The following is a 6,783-nucleotide window of genomic DNA, read 5'->3' as shown; positions in this document are numbered from 1 at the left end:
ACAGTCCTAAACCTCGCCCATTTACCCTCGACATCAGGAGGAGTGGGAGACGATGCCAACCCCAGCCACAAGCGATGATGAAATTCTCGCTTGCAACTTTCATCAGCTAGCTGAGACCAGGCCACCTTGGGTTTGAATGGGATCCTGGGTGTACACCCACCACCGGAGTGTAAGAATGGCAGGCGCATCTTACAGATGATAAGTCGATGGTCAGTGGGCAGATCTGCTACACGGTAGGTCCTGGTGTCAAGGACATGGGCCCACATCCGCTGGTCCGTCACTATGTAGCCCAGCAGATGTTCTTGCATGGACCCGGCATGTATCCATGATGTTGTGTGGATGCGCCGATGCCGGAAGAGCATGTTGGTATTTACAAGCCCATGGGCTGCACAAAAATCTAGCAGCCTCCTACCGTTGTTATTGAGCTGATCTGGCCCATGCCTTCCAATTACTCCAGACCAGGTGCCAGCATCATGACCAACTCGGGGGCATTGAAGTCACCCAACAAGATGACTCTATCCCGAGGGGCCATTTTAGCCAGCACCTGACAGGAGGTCATAGAAGGCATCTGACTCATCGGCCTTGCCTGCATCCCTCCACGGATGTCCGCTTAAGTGTGTCTCAAGTGTGTCTGAAGCGGTGTGGTTTCGCAAAGTTGTCCTCACCTGAAGAAGGACGCTTGTGTTGCGCCCGAAACGTCGTGATTGAATTTATTTTAAGTTTTTTACCGAAAAAACCAAAGAAGTATGCTGCATCTTCTTGGTTCTTTCGGTAAAGTCACGTAGAAGGGAAATAATAAAATAATAAAAATAAAACATAATAAAATAGTTCTCACGACGTTTCGGCCACAACGAAGCAGCCGTCCTCAGGTGAAGACCACACTGCACCAGGTACTCTGTCGACAGACCTGGTATTCACCTGAGGACGACTACTTTCGTTGTAGCCGAAACGTCGTGAGAATTATTGTATTATGTTTTATTTTTATTATTTTATTATTTCCCTTCTACGTGACTTTACCGAAAGAACCAAGAAGATGAATCCCTGCAGTCACGAAAGCTTTAAATCGAAATTTAAATGTATTGTATAGTGTAGTGTACAGTGTAGTGTACAATGTAGTGTATAGTGTAGTGTAAAGTGTAGTGTACAATGTAGTGTATAGTGTAGTGTATAGTGTAGTGTAAAGTGTAGTGTACAATGTAGTGTACAATGTAGTGTATAGTGTAGTGTACAGTGTAGTGTACAGTGTAGTGTATAGTGTAGTGTATAGTAGTGTATAGTGTAGTGTATAGTGTAGTAGTGTATAATGTAGTGTATAGTGTAGTGTACAGTGGAGTGTACAATGTAGTGTATAGTGTAGTGTAGTGTAAAGTGCAGTGTACAATGTAGTGTATAGTGTAGTGTATAGTGTAGTGTACAGTGTAGTGTATAGTGTAGTAGTGTATAGTGTAGTAGTGTATAATGTAGTGTATAGTGTAGTATAGTGTAGTGTATAGTGTATAGTGTAGTAGTGTATAATGAAGTGTATAGTGTAGTGTATAGTGTAGTAGTGTATAATGTAGTGTATAGTGTAGAGTATAGTGTAGTGTATAGTGTAGTGTGTAGTGTATAGTAGTGTATAGTGTAGTGTACAGTATAGTGTACAATGTAGTGTATAATGTAGTGTACAATGTAGTGTATAATGTAGTGTATAGTGTATAATCTAGTGTATAGTGTAGTGTATAGTGTAGTGTACAATGTAGTGTACAATGTAGTGTATAGTGTCGTTGCCGGTCGCTCACCCCGCTACGACTCTACCGCTCCCCCCAAAAAATCAATTTGTGTTGGTGATGACCGGATACACCTGTCGATAGACACGCACACACACAACAGCTGTTCAAACACCATACCACCTGCTCAATTTCCTGGGGTAAACTGCAGCCGCCCAATATTATGGTGGTGATGATGGTGGTGGCGGTGATGGCGGTGGTGGCGGTGGTGGCGGTGATGATGGTGGTGGTGATGGTGGCGGTGATGGTGGCGGTGGTGGCGGTGGAGGTGGCGCTGGTGGCGGTGGTGGTGGTGGCGGTGTTGGTGATGGTGGTGATGATGATGGTGGTGGCGGTGATGATGGCGATGATGATGGTGGCGGTGATGATGATGGTGGCGGTGATGGTGGCAGTGGCGGTGATGGTGGCGATGATGATGGCGATGATGTTGATGGTGGCGATGGTGGCGGTGATGGTGATGATGGTGGTGATGGTGATGATGGTGGTGATGTTAGTGGTGGTGGTGATGGTAGTGATGGTGGTGGTGATGATGGTGGTGATGATGGTGGTGATGGTGGTGGTGATGATCATGATGGTGGTGGTCATGGTGATCATGATGGTGGTGGTGATGATGGCGGTGGTGGTGGTGATGATGATGATGGTGTTGATGTTGGTGGCGATGGGACAGAGTTGACACTTGTGTGTCGCCTCTAACAGGGCTGTAGGGGCAAGTGCTGTTAGCGAGCACCTATTAAGGCTACCGGCACTGTGGCACACGAGGGGGTGGGTAGCCATCACCACGCCCGGCCGCCTTTGTCTCCCCAGTGGCGATGTTTACCACGCACCACCGCACCAGGCAACTCATTCGAGGCTGAGGACCGGTTCAGATAATCGTCACCTGAAACGTCGTCTCCGTTGAAATCTCTCCGCTGGATTTAAGCCAGAGGTCGCAACCAGGTACCCGATACCCGTACCCTACCTGATACCCGGCCGGGTACGGGTAGGGTACAGCCGGGTACGGGTAGGGTACGGATACCCGTTTGCGACCCTGGTGCGGCCGGGTACGGGTAGGCCGTGAGTCACTGGTGAGTCACCGTTTGTCACTCATTTCCCAGCGTCTTGTCTCTTCTCACAATTCAAGTTCCTAGAATCAACCCACCCGCGCCTGCAAAATGGCTTCATCCCAGAGGTCGCAATCGGGTACCCGATACCCGTACCCTACCCGGCCGGGTACGGGTAGGGTACGGGTACGGCCGGATACGGGTACCCGTTTGCGACCCTGGTGCGGCCGGGTACGGGTAAGGAATCAAAACCCGTTTGCGACCTCTGATTTAAGCCTTGGGACTTTGAGGGCTTTGTGCTATCTGTCTCTGCTTCTATGTCTGTCTATATGTCTCTGGTTCTGTGTTTTATCCCTCTCTCTCAAATGTAGCATTCTCAGGAAGAACGTAATCAACCAGGTAGGGTGTTGACCGTTATGTTATCCGACTGTCTGTTGTATTACATCACATTTCTAAGTATACTAGATTTGTGTTTCTATTTCATTTATACCTGATGATGATGATTGTGTTGCAATCCAAACGTCGTATGCTCGTTATTATTACAACTCAAAGACAATGCACCATCAGAGTATGCTAACCCCGAGCTCTCATACTCTGATGGTGCGTTGTCTTTGAGTTGTGCGCCTTTTGGCGTCATCTGGTCCAACCCATGTGAGACTAGGCTCTGAGGAAAGCTGTCTCGGGTGTGGACCAATCAACTTCAAGGACAGTGCATACATCATCAGAGTTGTGTTTTTGTTTGCATTATGACTGCAGGTATTGTGGTCTATGCAAACATGACTCCTCGTAAAAAAGGTGTCAGTTTTGTTGCCAGATTAAAGGGTAAAAAAACAATTATCAAAATTGTGTTTTATTAGGTAATTAATAAAATGATAAAAATAAAACATAAAAAAGTTATGTTTTATTAAGGAAAAAAATGCAACGTAATTAATAAATGTTTTATTAGGGAAATATTTAAATAATAAAAATAAAACGTACTAAAATTATGTTTTATTAGGGAAATATTTAAATAAATAATAAGAAACCATAATACAATTGTTTTATCAGGGAAATAATTAAATAATAGTGATTTTACGATTCTGTTTCATTTTTATCATTTTATTATTTCCCTTCTACGTCACTTTACCGAACGAACCAAGAAGATGAATCCCTGCTGCAGTCACGAAAGAAATGTAACCCCCCAGTCGCGGAGTGAAGTACACACCCTGGGAAGAAAAAATTAACCCGTAAAAACAAAGTTTTTCACTATAAATCCTTGATATGCGTGGCATCGGTTTTATTTTATTATTCATTTCTGTTTTTCTTGAGTAAGAGTTTCATTTGTATCACATTGGTATTTTAAATTAAATATGAAAACAAATTTTTCCTAAAAAGTGGAAAATTTTGGAAAAACATTTTTCACGAAAATAAATTGTCACGCACAACGAGTCTGTGTGCAAAATGTCAGCTCGATTGGATCACGGGAAGTGGGTTAAAAAACGACCAAAAGATTTGCACGGTCGTAAGCGCGCAAGCAAGTGAACTTAATATAAAGGATTTAAAAATAGCGTCCCAGAAATAAAGTATTTAATTGCCTCGGGCATTTTGTATTACTTGCAAACCCGGGGTACTGCCATAAGGAACACGCACACACAGATTATCACGCAGTCTTTCGCGATCAATAAACGTTTATTTTTTCGGGGGGGCTACATCGCGTGAGCATGTAAGCGAGTCGTTGAAACGAAACGGAGAAAGATTTCTCCACGAATTTGGCGAATTCCTGCCTCGTGGCTCCGGTGGTGATGACCGGGGGAACGCCACGGAACTCGGATTGTTAAACGCTGTGGATTTGCTTTCCAACAACACAAGCGATTAGTGATGTACTAGTGCACTACACTACTATACACTACTATACACTACACTATACACTACTATACACTACTATACACTACACTATACACTACTATATACTACTATTATACACTATTATACACTACACTATACACTACACTATACACTACTATATACTACTATTATACACTATTATACACTACACTATACACTACTATACACTACACTATATACTACTATTATACACTATTATACACTACACTATACACTACTCTACTATACACTACTATTATACACTACTATAGACTACACTACACTATACACTATACTATACACTACACTACACACTACACTACACACTACACAGCACTACACTATACGCTACAATACACTACACAATACACTACACAATACACTACACTATACACTACACTATACACTACACTATACACTACACTATACCACACTACTATACACTACACTACTATACACTACACTACACCACACTACACTACTATATACTACACTACACTACATACTACACTACTGTACACTACACCACTACACACTACACTCTACACTACACACTACACTATATATTACACTACACTACACACTACACTACACACTATACACTACACACTATACACTACACACTACACTACTATACACTACGCTATACACTACACTAGTGCTGTACTAGTAACGAAGCCCTGTTACTAGTTGGCTGTGTCGGGTGGTGGAGGGTTTCACGACACACGCAACATTTAGATGTTCACGCGATATAACCCCTAACATGTCGTGGGTATATACACAGCAAGATACACATTATACACACACACACCTACAGTGGTGACGCTCCAATCCCCTTCATTAACCTGCTCACATAAATAATAGTTCATAGTGATTAGCTATTAGTTAACATCCATCACATTCACACACCTCACCCATTTACCAACCCACCCACTCTCCCACCCACTCACCACACCCACCCACCCCACTCACCCACTCCACCAACTCACCACTCACCAACCCACACTCCCACCCACCACCACTCACCACCCACCCACTCTCCCACTCACCAACCCACCCACTCACCAACCCACCCACTCTCCCACTCACCAAACCCACCCACTCACCAACCACCACTCACCTCCCACTCACTCACCTAACATCCACCCACCAACCCACCCACCAACTCTCCCACCCACCCACCCACCCACCCACTCTCCCACTCACCAACCCACCCACTCTCCCACACTCACTCACCTAACATCCCACCCACCAACCCACCCACCAACCCACCCACCAACTCTCCCACCCACCCACCCACCCACTCTCCCACCCACCAACGCATTCACAATCTCACCCACACAATCACTCACCCACCCACGCACTAACCCACTCACTCACCTAACCTCCCACCCACCAACCCACCCACCCACTCTCCCACCCACCCACCCACCAACCCACCCACTCTCCCACCCACCCACCAACCCATTCACAATCTCACCCACACAATCACTCACCCACCCACGCACTAATCCACTCACTCACCTAACCTCCCACCCACCAACCCACCCACCCACCAACCCACCCACTCTCCAACCCAACCACCCACTCTCCCACCCACCCACCAACCCATCCACCCACCAACCCACCCACACCCAAAAAAAAATCCGGCGGCCGCGATAAAACCTCGCCGATTTGGCCACGCGGCGGCAAATGAAGCCGGCGGCGGCGGCACCGGTGAAGGCCGACCCGCACAAGCCTGGGGCCCGTGGAGCCGAGGATGTCCGTCGGTTCGCACCGCGGCCTCGCCAAGTTGGCGGGGGCTGTGTGGGTGCGATCACTGAGCCTCTGCCGCGTAGGTGGCGATGACTTCTCCCCGCAGCACCGTGTAGCGCGTGCCGTGGCACAGCAGATCGCCGGTCTCGGCGTCGGTGTCGGCGTCGGCCACGTAGATGTCCGGCGGCTGGTCCGGCGCGGATTCTGATGCCGGTGAACCGATACCACGGCACCGTGCCGCACGCACGCAGGTTACTCACTCACTCACTCACGCACGCACACTTACTCACACTCTCATACACACTCACACACACACTCACTCGAACACACTCACTCATGCACGCAGGTTACTCACCCAC

General features: G+C 46.7%; 1 long non-coding RNA gene across 1 annotated transcript; it reads right to left on the bottom strand.

Moving 5' to 3' along the window:
* Positions 1-4,473: 4,473 nt before the first annotated feature.
* LOC144952908 (uncharacterized) lies at positions 4,474-5,611 on the bottom strand. The gene is made up of 2 exons (XR_013640711.1): positions 4,725-5,611; positions 4,474-4,694 (listed from the first exon to the last, which is right to left on the bottom strand). It is a non-coding gene; the product is annotated as an uncharacterized LOC144952908 (long non-coding RNA).
* Between the last annotated feature and the right edge of the window lie 1,172 nt (positions 5,612-6,783).

Source organism: Lampetra fluviatilis, chromosome 70 (genome assembly GCF_964198595.1).
Source record: "Lampetra fluviatilis chromosome 70, kcLamFluv1.1, whole genome shotgun sequence".
Classification (NCBI taxonomy): Eukaryota; Metazoa; Chordata; class Hyperoartia; order Petromyzontiformes; family Petromyzontidae; genus Lampetra; species Lampetra fluviatilis.
Note: the sequence above shows the minus strand (reverse complement) of the source record. Positions and strands in the feature narration are given on the sequence as shown.